The sequence below is a fragment of the Polistes dominula genome, unplaced genomic scaffold, assembly GCF_049000335.1.
Source record: "Polistes dominula isolate Pdom_NZ unplaced genomic scaffold, Pdom_raw_medaka contig_373, whole genome shotgun sequence".
NCBI classification, from domain to species: Eukaryota; Metazoa; Arthropoda; class Insecta; order Hymenoptera; family Vespidae; genus Polistes; species Polistes dominula.
The window spans coordinates 4,889,718-4,903,000 of NW_028300899.1; the positions used below are offsets into that span (position 1 = coordinate 4,889,718).

The 13,283-nt window shown below is 32.8% G+C and overlaps 1 protein-coding gene across 4 annotated transcripts in view; it reads right to left on the reverse strand.

The window, feature by feature from the left end:
- The window catches only part of fz2 (frizzled 2), a 128,111-nt gene that overhangs the window by 45,664 nt on the left and 69,164 nt on the right, over positions 1-13,283 (reverse strand). The window contains exon 1 of one of the 4 annotated variants that reach the window (XM_015318072.2): positions 249-369. The exons of the other annotated variants lie outside the window; for them this stretch is intronic. The gene's annotated coding sequence lies outside the window, so the exon portion shown is untranslated. Of the gene's footprint in view, positions 1-248; positions 370-13,283 lie in introns of those variants that run through there. 4 annotated transcript variants of the gene reach the window in all.

Genomic DNA, 13,283 nt, shown 5'->3' on the forward strand with positions numbered 1-13,283 from the left:
TGCTACATGCTCGTGGATGCTCGTTTGCAGCGTGCCGAGAGGGACTGGAAAGAGAACCGTCGCTGAAGAAGAGAGTAGAAAATGAGAGAGTGAGAGAGAATGAGAAACGAGCCGCGTTTACTGGTAGTAGTAGAGAAAAAAGAGAGAGAGAGAGAGAGAGAGAGATAGAAAGAAAGAAAGAAAGAAAGAGAAAGAAAGAAGACCGGCTATCGGTGCACCCTCTCCTCGAAAACAAAGCCGGATCTCACCTTGATTTATCGCAGAGTAGTGCTGCTGCTGTTGCTGTTGCTGCTGCTGCTTGGTATAAGTATATACGTGTGTGAACCTCTCTCTCTCTCTCTCTCTCTCTCTCTCTCTCTCTCTCTCTTTCTAAGTGTACGTAGTAGTTGGTTCAGTAAAAAGCCGTTGATATAATTCTAACTTCTCGTGAATTAGAAAATTAATCCATTATAGTCTTCGTGTGTTACTCTAACAAATCATCCTTTAGTTGATTACTTCGTCGAAAGATTGACAAATTGAACTGCTACCAAAGAGAGAGAGAAATATTACAAGTAGTAAAGATGTTCCTTCTCCTACTATTGCTGCTGCTGAATGCTGGATGCTGGATGCTGTTGAGGATTCTTCGCTTCCGTAATGTTGTACAGTAGCTGTCTCACAGATTTTCTCCCGTATTTTTTTTTCTTCTCTCCTTTTCTCTTCCTTCTTCTTTCTCACTCTCTTTCACTCTTTTCCACACATGATGATACCGAAGGTTTGTATATATATAAGAAGAAAAAGAAAAAGAAGACACAAGGCGGGTCTGGCACTAAATCAGTTCCACCGTAAAATCTTGCTAACGCACGCGTAAGAAACGTGAATCACCGAACGAGTAATAGTATTGAGATAGTTAGAAAAATATAGATAGAAAAAGAGAGAAAGATAATATCAGAGAGATGATACTCTCGATGAATCGCGCACGCGCTCTTTTCGTCCGCTTTATTTATTCCCCCTTTTGATATCACGGGTATTTCTCGACACACTCTTCCTTCCTTTTTTCACGCACCCACGAGAAAAATACGAATTCATATACATATGCATATGTATATTAAATATATATTCTCATTTTTTAATTGTATATATAAGTAGTACGTACACGTATATATTCTTTCTTTTTTCTTCTTTTGTATTTAATTCCTTTCGTAATACGATGATAAACTCACGACACGACGCGATCGAATAATACCAGTCGAGTTACGCACGTGCGAAACTCGTCAACAAGAAATGAACCTTCCCCAACGCCAGACGAACACGCACTGCAGCCCGAAGAGTGGGGAGACGCGCTAGCCGGCAATCCACGACTCACTCGGCTCGACTCGACCGTCTCCGGTTGACTTCGCACTGCAGCCACTCCTCCCACTCTAACGCTTACCGTCACATCGACCCTCTCCCTCTCTCCATTCCTTTTTCACTCAGCCATCTCTCTCACTCGCTCTTTAACGTCCACGCGCTTCGTCCTCGGGTCTCCCTACGAGTCAGGACGATGGTCCAGCGATCTATACAGGGTGTCCCTTATTTACACTTATACTTTTACACGATCCATTTATCATGTTGGAATTTCAAATTATATCTTTTTTCATATATATGTAATATTAAAATCGTACGATTTTGATATAATTGTTATTTCTAAATAAAAAAAAAACATAATAACATTTACAGATATTGAATTCTATATATATAAAATAATTTTTAGATAACTTTTATAATTAAATATAGCAAGTGAAAACAAAATATGAACAATTCGTATTCCGTTAAGAATATGTGTGCAATATTTATGTTGATATATGTATATATATATATTTAGATTTAATCCGTTTATCGTTAAATACTGAGCATTCGATAATGAACACCCTATGTTTCGAGAGAGACGATCGTTCACGTGTGCAGCTAGGGTCCACATACGTGCACACCTGTTTTTTCAATGCGTGCGTGTGCACGCGACGCGAAAGTAGACACACCGTGCGCGTTACGGAAGAGAAGAAAGGGAGAAAGATAGAAAGAATGAGAAAAAGAGAGAGAGAAATATAAGAGGAGGTGGAAAAGAGTGGCCAGTTGAGAAGAGGAGGATGCTGTTGGAGGTGCGGGCGCCCTGCCGTGGATAACGAGATGCCTCCAGACTCGGTTGAGGCCTCGATCGCTAATTATCGCCTTCGGGTGAAGCCCTTTTTCGGGATAAAATCGAGTGTGTCGGCGATTCATCCGTAAAATCATCGCCACGCTAAGCTTACCTTGCCATATCTTGCACCATTATAAGAAAGTAAGTAGATAGGGTTGGTGGTAAAAGTAAGTAGGTAGTAAGTATTTTCAACTTCTTTCAATGTATCGACGAAAAGAGAAGATTCTTATTTCATTATCGAAAGAGAGAATAACGGGGTTACTTTTCTACTACCAAAAAAACTGCGATTGGTTGAAGAAATTAAATGCAATCTTTCGTTACATTCGAGAAGAAAGTTTCTGCGAATTTATGAACACATATATTTATAAATTCGGTGTGTAGTTTTATTTATACAATTATTTCAAAATTATTTATCTATTATATAATAAATTAATAATGCATATAAAATATAATAGTATTGTAATTTGAATTTAAAAAAAGAGAAATAAACGAAAGAAATTTTATTTTGTTATAGGGGTAGGCGTTATCTTCTATACAATGTGAGTCACCGGAATAATATTCCTTCCTACTCGTTCCCGCTGTGTCGTCGTCGTTGTCGTCGATTTTAAATAATTGATATTTTCTTGTAATGCAAAAATTTCACCAAATTATTCTACACACGGGAGAGTCATATTTTAAAGGATTAATTATACTTTCAAATTGATCTACATAAATTTGATCTTGATGGAAGCGTTTTACCGTTATAAAACAAAAAGAAAAATATTTTACGCAAATGAGAAGAAAAATTGGTTTAGCAAGGGTTGACTGTAACAGAACTTTAGGAATATTTTTGTTCAAATAAAATTACATTAGAATATGAATTACGAATCAAAAGGTATGATTTGGATTATTTTTGTTAATGTTTAATTAGACGAAAAAGTCGTACTATCGATAGATGAAATCATTCCTATCTCATTTCTTTTTTCCCTTGTTCTACGTCTACCGGATATAGGAAAAGAAATAGAAAGCTAAAAGGACACATCGTCGTTGAAGCAAGTTCGAACTTCTAGTAGGTAGATTTTTCGATCGTTGCTTTAACGATACACCACCTTCCTCCTGTTGTAGGGCCCGTTCTACGGTCGCGACCGGTTCTCTTCGAGTCCTTTCTGGTATCAGGATCGAGAGATCTAGTGGAGAACCATCTCCGAAGGATTTCGTATCGAGTATGAGAGAGAGAAAAAAAATAAAAAAAAACAGAGAAAAAGAGAGAGAAAGAGTCTGGTTAACGAAACGAAAAGAAGAGAACGTACGATCGAGATCTACAGCACGAACTCGACTCGTACTACGTTACTACTCTACGTGAAACCAAAAAAAAAGGAAAAAGAAATAAAGAATTAAGGTCCTTCTCGAATTCGCTTGCCGAATGACGTCACATACCGAACGTGCATAAGGGCCAGAAACTCTTTGGCTACTTGTAAGGTCTCTTCGTGCAATGCGAAAAAAAACAAATATAAAAACAAACAACAACAAAAAAAACAAATGATACTATGTTACTATCCTACGTGAAACGAAAATAAAAAAGAAAAAGACAAGTTTTAAAAAGAGTTAATGTTCTTCTCGAATTCGCTCGTTGAATGACGTCACGTATCAAGACTTAAAAAAAGGGCCCAAACGGTTTACCACTTGTAGGGTCCTTTCGTGCATCGGAAAAAATGATACTCTCGTTCGACATAAATAACGAAGAGAGAAAGAGACAGAGAGGAAGACCCTTCAAGAAAGATGGCGAGAAACGAGCGATAAATAACGAAACGTTCGAAGACACCAAGCGTTGAACACCTGCAATGAATAAGAAAGAGAGAGAAGAGAGAAAGAGGAGAGTGATGACCGGCGAATCTTTAATACCACGTTTTTGCCCTCCTTTTAATGTCCAACTTCCTGTGCCCTTAGGCTTAATGACAACGACACCTTTGCATTTACGTACTCTCTCCTAGAATGAGATTCATCAATATTGTATGCATGCATGCATGTATGTATGTATGTATGTATGTATATATGTGTGAGTATAGTACTTCATACGAAGATCGTAATCTTGTGTACTATTGTTTGCCATGTAATATCTTCTCTTCAACAATTTCTTACTAGTTTTGTGAAATAACGATATTCCCAGTTTTAATATGATATTTTTTTTACCATAATTTTATTATTGATTATATTACAATTATTTATATTATAGAATAAACTATTGATAAAATTTTTGAAATTCTTATAATATCTTTATGTAAAGTTCAAACTTTTTAACCCAATTAAGTATTATATTATTATTTTATATTCTTCCTTTCTTTTTAATTATTAATTTAATTAATAATTTAATAATAATTTAATAATAATTTAATTAATAATTTAATTTGATAATATTTTAATATATAAATTATTATATATTATTAGAGTAAGAAGATACTAATTCTCATATAAAATTTATGAAAAAAAGATAGAAGTAAAAAATAAAAATATAATACTTATTATAAAAATAAAAATTGATATTCATCCAACATCTCGGAATACAAAGTATTGATCCAGGTAGATCGGTTGTCAACAAACGTGTTAATAACTTATCTCATCTATTATCAGATTCGCCGAAGCACGATACTTGGTCATTATAGAATCGTAAAATAAGAAGAACAAAGTATAAGAGAGTAAAGGATGAAAATGATGGAATATCCTCATCCAATTGCGGTATTTTCGTTATCGTCAAGTTATCGATCATAGAGGCAAAACGCGTATTGAACCGATCGATCAAAGACTATCGCGCCTACAGTGTCGAGAAAGTTGCTCGATCCGAAAGGTTGAGCTTTTCAATTTGAACGATCCCTGAATAAGATAACGTGGCGATTAAATCGAATATTAACGACACGCGAAAGGAAGTGTTAAAGCTAAGTGCATATTAGAATGCAGATACACTGATACCATGTAACATGATTTTCTTTAACATATTCACACATGCGTTACACATACATCAAATGATTTAAACGATGTGATATCGGATATATTATTTATTACAAAATAAACGTTTTGAAAAAAGATAATCAATCTAATTTAAATATTACTTTAAATTTATACGTTAATAAGTTATTACTGCAAACACTTACAAGAAGATCATACTTTTTTTTTAGTTTCATTATTTCTTAATCGTATATTACTTATGACGAATATATTTAAAACAATCTCCATTCTAATTTACGTAATATAATTAAAATTCACACACATAAGTTATCCTAAATTATATACACATTCATTAATCATTCTATTATTTTATACTTACTATATACTTTTACAATGAAAGCTTAGTATAAAAAAAATCTATAAAAAATGTAATCTACATAATATTACAATATTTAATTATTGAGCTAATCGAAACAGTGAACAGTAAACTTCCTTCACCTTTATATATTATTTCTTATTCATATTTCTGAAACCATCATTCTCAATCCATCTTGCAAATGCAACATCCTTATAATACAAGAAAAAGAAAAAGAAGAAGAAAAAGGGGAAGGAAGAGAAGAAGAACCCTTAGGGGGTTCTCGGACGGTTTCTCTTGACGTTTCTGGAATAGCCGAGAAATCGAGGGGTAGCTTCGTAGCTTTTCCCCTAGTTGCTTGATTCCAACAGTTATAGTCATCGTCGTCGTCGTAGTTGTATAGTCATCGTCGTCTTCTGACTTTGACGAAACTACATATCAACGTTAGGCAGATAGAAAGAAAGAGAAAGAGAAAGAATCATACCACGAAGGAACGACGAATGAGCGAGGATTGATTCTGATTATGATCTCGTGTCACCAGAAGAGGAGGAGAGACAGAGGTAGAGAATGAAAGGGAAAGAAAAAGGTAGAAAAAGAAAAAGCAAAACCGCAAGCTGCTGATGGCTTCAGTAATTCCCCGTGTGTGATGAGGATGGTCCATTATAGTCCTTCGACCTGGCATATGGGACATTGCACTTGACGAGGAGACATTTTATTTTCTATCTCTTTCTCTTTATCTTTCTCTCTTTCTTTTTCTCATTCGTGTAGAATATCTACTACATATATACATATACGTACAATTTACGTACTTTCCTTTTAACAGATATTGTATTCACTTTTGAATTATAATATACTTTTCTTTATCCAACTCTTATTTTTTCTCTCTCTTTCTCTCTTTCTTTCTCTTTATAAGTAATATTATATGCAGTTGTTCTAAAAATATTGTTTATAATCTTCATCAAAGTTAATTCGTATTATATTTTTCCTCTTTTTCTTCATCTTCTTTGAAAGAAACAAATCTCTTTTAGAGAAAGATAGAATATCTGGGATGATGGTGAAACTAAGGGGAGGATTGAGTGACCTGAGGGAGGTCAGGGGGACAAAGGAGAATAAAAAGAAAACTAAATGATAATATAAATGAGATTGAGAAAATGTTTTGAAAAGGAGAAAAACCTTTCTCTTTCTGTGTGGTTCGGTACAACGAGTTTTCCGCACGAGAGCAAATTATTCGTGGGAATGGTGGAAAGGGGAAAGTAATGGTGGTGAGAGGGGTTGACGGGAGAAACAAACTAAGAAATCGATCGAGAGAAAAGTTTTCTTTCTCCTGGAGTTTATATATATATATATATACTTTGCTATAGGGAAAGTTTCTTTTTCTCGAAAGAGCAGCAGCAGCAGCAGCAGCAGCAACAACAACAACAACAGCAGCTCGCTTTTCTACCAATTTATTCTCTCAACGATAAGTCTTGAGCGTGCCAGTGATTTTTTTTTTCTTTTATTTTTCTTTCTCTCTTTCTCTTTTTCTTTCTTTTACTTCACGTCGGTTTGTGTTCATTGTTACGCGTTAAAAAGTCTCTCTTTCTCTTTTCTCGAAATTGAGCCCCCTTGTTTTTTTTTCAGGTGCCCAATCGAAACTTCGACCTATCGAAGAAGAAACTTTTCTCGCTACGTTAATAAACTATACAACGATTGTAGGTTGAATGAAGGGATAAAAAAAACAAAAAAAAGAAAAGACTTCCTACCCTTTCCCTTTGTTTTTTATTTCCGTTTTCTGTGTGTTCCAGTAATTGCAAAGTTTCTTCTAGTTTTTTCTTGTTTGTTTTGTTTATATTCCTTGTCCCTCCTTTCGTTTTATTATTTTTTTCTTTTTTAATAAATACAAGGAAGAATAAGACGTAGAGGAAGATAAGAATGAGTGCAATCATCGAAATGAAGACGTCAAGAATAAAAGAGGCAAAATAAAAGGGTCCAGATTTTCTCTCAACGTTTGGATTGAGTAGTGTTGAAAAAGTCCAGTTTTGCTTGTTGAACCATCTCTCTCTCTCTCTCTCTCTCTTTCTTTCTTTTTCTACCTATCGAACCAACTATCCAACCCGCTTCTTTCCCCCGCATCTTCCGACGACCCCACCTAACTCACAAAGATGTCTTCCGTGTCCTATTGTTAGGTCACGGTTGACATTCACGATGTCCAAGCAACTCCGTCAGCAAAGAAGAAACGAAAAAAAGGGAAAAAATGTGACGGAGAAAAGAGGGGGAAGAGAAAAAGGCAGAAAAAGAGAGAAAACGACAGGATTCTCAAGGGAGGACCACGCTTTTACAAAAGGATCTTGCGGGTACCCCCTTACCCCTCTACCCCTTAAACTTCCTGCCTTCTTCGTAGAGAACCTGCTTTAGAAATCCCACCCTGAAACCAATTTATCTTGAGAAGCTGGAGCAGCGACGCTAAACGGATTTTCCCTTCGCCCATATTAGACGCTTTTATTCGACGTGAAATTAGCTTATAGACGCGCGTAAGAACGAACGAATGAACGAACGAACCTATGGCGCCTCCGCACTTGTCAGAATCGATCCTGAGGGGGTCCCCAACGTTACTTTGAAGAAAAAGAAAAAAAAAAAAAATGTCTTCAAGCTTGATAGCTCGATTTTCTTCTTCCTCTTTGTTTTTCATCCCTTTTTTTTGTCATCGTTATTATTCCCTTGACATTTCATTATTTTACAATTTTCTACTGTATATATTATTTTAATAGCGTACAATGTGTTGCTTGGATGTAAAAAAGTGTACCACAAGACTTGTGAGAAAATTTTTAGTTTGTCTTATCGTATTTTCAACAAAAAATACAATAATATCTTTTACGATAATATTTAATTATAATTTATTAATAAATCATTATTTTTTATTTATTATAGGAAATAATCTTAAAACATTATTCTATCGAATGACAAAATTTCTTTATTATTGTATTATTATATATTGTATTATAATTGTATTGTATTATTATATGTTGTATTATAACTATTATTATATAATATATAATATATAAAATAATAATAATAATAATAATTTCTTTTCGTAAGAAAAAATAATATGCACGAGTTTTCAACTCATGTTTAATTAACTCCCTCATTTTATATAATAAATATTCGTAAAACAAAATAGAATTTAAAGATAAAAATATTATTATCTAACTATATCTAACTATAATAAATTGAATTTTTCTAATATACATTCATCATCCTACCGTTGGTGGAAGGAGGAATGGAAGGACGAAAGTCAACTAATAAACGAAAAAAAAAAGAATTAGGAAAAAAAGGAAGATAGGTAATAATTTATCGTAAAAATTTTTTAGTAACAAGATCGTTTTCTCTAAAGGAGATAAGTAAGAGAACACCGTGAGTGCGTTTAAGATTCTCTCAAGACAGATTACGGCTTCCTGTGACCTATCACCTAAACAGGCCACAAGAGAATGGTATGCTCTGTGTGTCCGATCTCATGTTCGAGGTAGTGGCATGTGATAGTGTTCAGTCTCGGACCCGAACAGATAACGTTTCTCATTCCCTTTACAGTGAACACACAAATTCATCTTCCAAATGTATATATATATATATATATATATACAAAGAGAAATGGTGTGGTGTTGAGAAGGCAGGTATACAGTGAGAAATCCAGGTGCTTGTAGAAGAAGAAGAAGAAAAAGAAGAAAAAGAAAAGAAACTAAACTTCGAGATATAGAAAGTTCTTCAAGCTTTTCGATAATAACATTTTTTGTCACCCGATCTCCCATTTTTGTCAACATGTCATTTCTGTTTTGTTATCTTTCTCATTCCGTTAGGTAACGCATGCTCACGTACTACGATCTCTACTCGCATGATTACGAACGGTATGAGAGAAGCTTTTTTTTCTCTTTTATTTTTCCAATGTAGAAATAAATAAGAGAGAGATGGAAAGAAAGAAAGAAATAAACAAAAAATTACGAGAATACAAACTAACACGAAAAAAATTAGTGACCAAAATTTGGATAAGAGTAGTATGATAAAAACAAAGTGCATTTGGAAATAATTTTTGTTCAATTTCTAAAAGCATCGAAGAATTATTTATGTAACGACGGGTACACGTTGTTGGTATCGTTTCTTTAAGGTTCCTCGAAAAAGTCTCCTGTCTCGAAGCTTATGGAAGAGAAAGGAAGGAAGAGAAGGGGGGGGGGAGAAGGGGACACATTGTCCCTGCGGGGGTTAACCGGTATTCGACCAGTTTTCTGCTCGACACGTTTTAAAGAAAAAAAGAGATAGAGATAGAGAGAAAGAGAAAGAAAGAAAATAAACTACACATGGACGGTATTTCATTCGTCACATGAGGGAGGATGACACCATGGTGGTGGTCCGTTCATCTTTTCTCGTTCGAGTTTCACATAGAAAACTTTATTGTTCCTTTAACTTCTTTTTTTCTTGACCTATAGCAAATAGAAATTTTTCTTTAACATCATGGTGAGGTTTGCAAACATTTTGACTTTTCTTTCCTATCCAATAGAAATTGCTTTTACTATATCCGGTTAGGGTATCGATGATGATGATGATGACGATGATGGACGAGGATCCTTCTTTATTTTCTAAGAACAGGACAACCATGTGACGTGTTTTTTCTATTTTTTTATTTTTTATTTTCTATCTCTACTTCTCTTTCTTCTTTTTTTTTCTTACATACTTTTATTTTTTTTATTTAAATTTTGTTTTTCTTCTTCTTCTTCGAACAAAACTCGCGTGCTTTATCGTCGTTGATCTGTAAATCCTTATTGACAGGTACACAAGGGAAGGAATAAATTATGAAAATAAATGGTCCTTCGTGAGATCTCGGTACGTGTGTCCATCATCATCGTTTTTCTTCCAATATGTCATCTTCGACTATACAACCATATTTTATTTCTTATTTTTATTTATTATTGTTCTCTTCTTATACTCCTCTGTAAAATATGAGATAACACATATTGTACATCATCCATATATATATATATATATATATATATATATATATATATATACATATATTATTCTTTAGTTAATATTTTTATATTTTTTAATGTTCTTTTTTTTATTATTAATATTATCTTTTCTCATATATTTTTGTTTATTAAATACAAATGAAATTTCCCTTTCTTCTTCTTCTTTTTCTTCTTCTATTTATACGAATTTAATAATATTCTTTTCCCCCATTTTTCTTATCAAATGAAAGATATTTTTCGACCAAGGGAAATTCTTTCTTCTCTCTCTCTCTCTCTCTCTTTCTTTCCATTTTTATTTCCGTGTCTGATAGACTCGAATTCGATCGCGTTTCGTTGAGGAAGCCGGCGAGTGAAGTCGTGGGTCGTTGCAAAAAGGAAGAAAAAAGAAAAAGAGGGAAGGTAAAGGGAAGCGAGTCTCTTTCTGTCGTTGCTCGCGAATAAAAAGATGTAAGGGAGACATCAGTGGGGGGGATAGAAGGTATGTACCACCTATCCAAGGCATTTGTACACATACTACCACCATCAAACATTTCTACTACTACTATTACTACTACTACTACTATTACCAACACTCGTTCTCTTTCATATTTTTCGATATTCGTGTCTCTGAGCCTATATCACGTTGGAAGTAACGCGATCGTGATTTCTATCCTACGTAAAGAGAGTGAGAGAGAAAAAAAATGAGAGAGAGAAAGAGAAAGAGAGAGAGAGAGAGACCCATAACGCATTCACCATCATATTTATTTGAAACTTGGGATCCGTCTGGTGCAACTCAACATGTGTGTACATACATATATATGTTTGTATGTATATAAGGGGTATATAAAAGCACGGAAGATACGTTTAGAGATACACGCGTCCACCAACCACCCTGATACTACAACGCTCCTGTTCGTAGCTTCCTACACGCTTGGGAAGCCGAGAATACATTACATTATCTGCCTTTTGCTTCGGACCATCTTCAACGTTTTCTCCCTTTATTCTTTCCATTTTTTTTCTATTTCTTTCTTATTCAAACTTCTATCATTACTATTATCATTATTGTTATTATATATCTATTATTGCTTCTTTTTTAAAAAAATAGTTTGAGTGATTCTTTATAAGACAGTCATGAGAAGTTTTTGATGTATGTTATTTTTTTGAAATGTACTTATGAATTTTTTATTATTTTTTTTAATTTAATCTTTTGTAATGATATGTAGTTTTGATTATCGTATATCGTATTTTTATTTATATTTGTATTTGTAAATTTTGTTTGTAATTTGTGTGAAAGAAATATATAGTATTATTTTAGATAATTTGGAAGATCTCGATACTATTTTAATTATATTTTAAATTATAATCTTTTTTTAATATAATAATAATAATAATTAATATATAAGATTTTAATATTATTTTTTTATTTAATATTATATTAATAATATATAATAATTTAATATATTATATTATATATAATATAAATTATATTTTTTATATTTTTATAATGTTTTTTTTTTATAAATTTTTATAATATAAATTATAATGTTTTTTTAATATAATAATAATAAATAATATATAAAGATTTAATATTATTTTTTTATTTAGTATTATATTAATAACATATAATTTTTAATATATATAAAAATAATTTCTTGTGTAAAAAATAATTGATTAAACTAACTTACTTTTAATTAAAAGATTTAGATTTATTCGAACGAATAATCAAATGTAAACAAAAATAAAAGATAGAAAAAAGCGTTAAATATTTTCCGCTCTATTTTCTAGAAATAATGTTACGAATCGTGTGACACAAAAAAAAAGGGCGGACACGAAACGAAATCTCAGTTTCAATCTAGGATGCATTCTTGGCAAGCAGTGGGTTCGACGAACAACAACACCACCGCTACTACTACCATCACCATCACCATCACTATGAACCTTAGTCAAACTAATACAACCAGGATAGTAACTCGAAACTCGTAATGGTGAGAAGAAGAGAAAGAAAAGAGGGAGAAGGTACTGTTGGTGGTGGGACAGGTATGGAGGTGGAGATGCCAGAAGGAGATTTAATAAAATGCTATGGGGTACAGGTAGGCGCGACGCGTCTTAGCACCACAAAGCCGCCTACGGGGAGTCGGATTTCTTCGAGACCTCTTCGATAATTCCGCGAGAATCATTTTTTTTTTTTTCGTTCTCACTCTTCCTCTTCCTCTTTTTCATTTTTTTTTTTTTTTCTTCCCCTTCTCTTTTCCCCTATGTTTGCACTGTTCTCTTAACGAGAAAGGTGTTCGTGATACTAACGCATCCATTTTCATTTTTTTTTTCTTCTTCTTTCATCCTTTCCGCCAACCTACGTGCTCCTACATACGGTAACTTACTTATTTTCATCAATTTTATTTTTTTCCCTCGGGATACATATTTCCTACTTCTATTATTATTATTATTCATTTTTTTTATATAAATACTGTTAAAAATTTTAAATTAAATTTAATTTATTATAAATACTTCATATTTTTTTTATTCGTGCAAATAATTGCATTATTAAATTTGATCAAAATAATTTCTAATTAACTTTAATATAATTTAATTATCGATTCTTTATTATCACTAATAATTTTATCGATTTTATCTAATTTCCTTTTTTTTATTATTATTCATTTAAAATACCTTTAAATAAATATTTCTATTCCTCTCATCCAGATAATAATAAATATATTTCAGTAACAGTTGATATATATTGAATAAATCTTAAAAATAATATTATATCAGAAGAAATACGATTAACGGTAAGATATTTCTAATAATATTTAATAATCTCATAAATTAAAACAAAAATAAAAATTTTCTTTATATTTCCTTTTCAAATAAATGCATTTTTTATCGT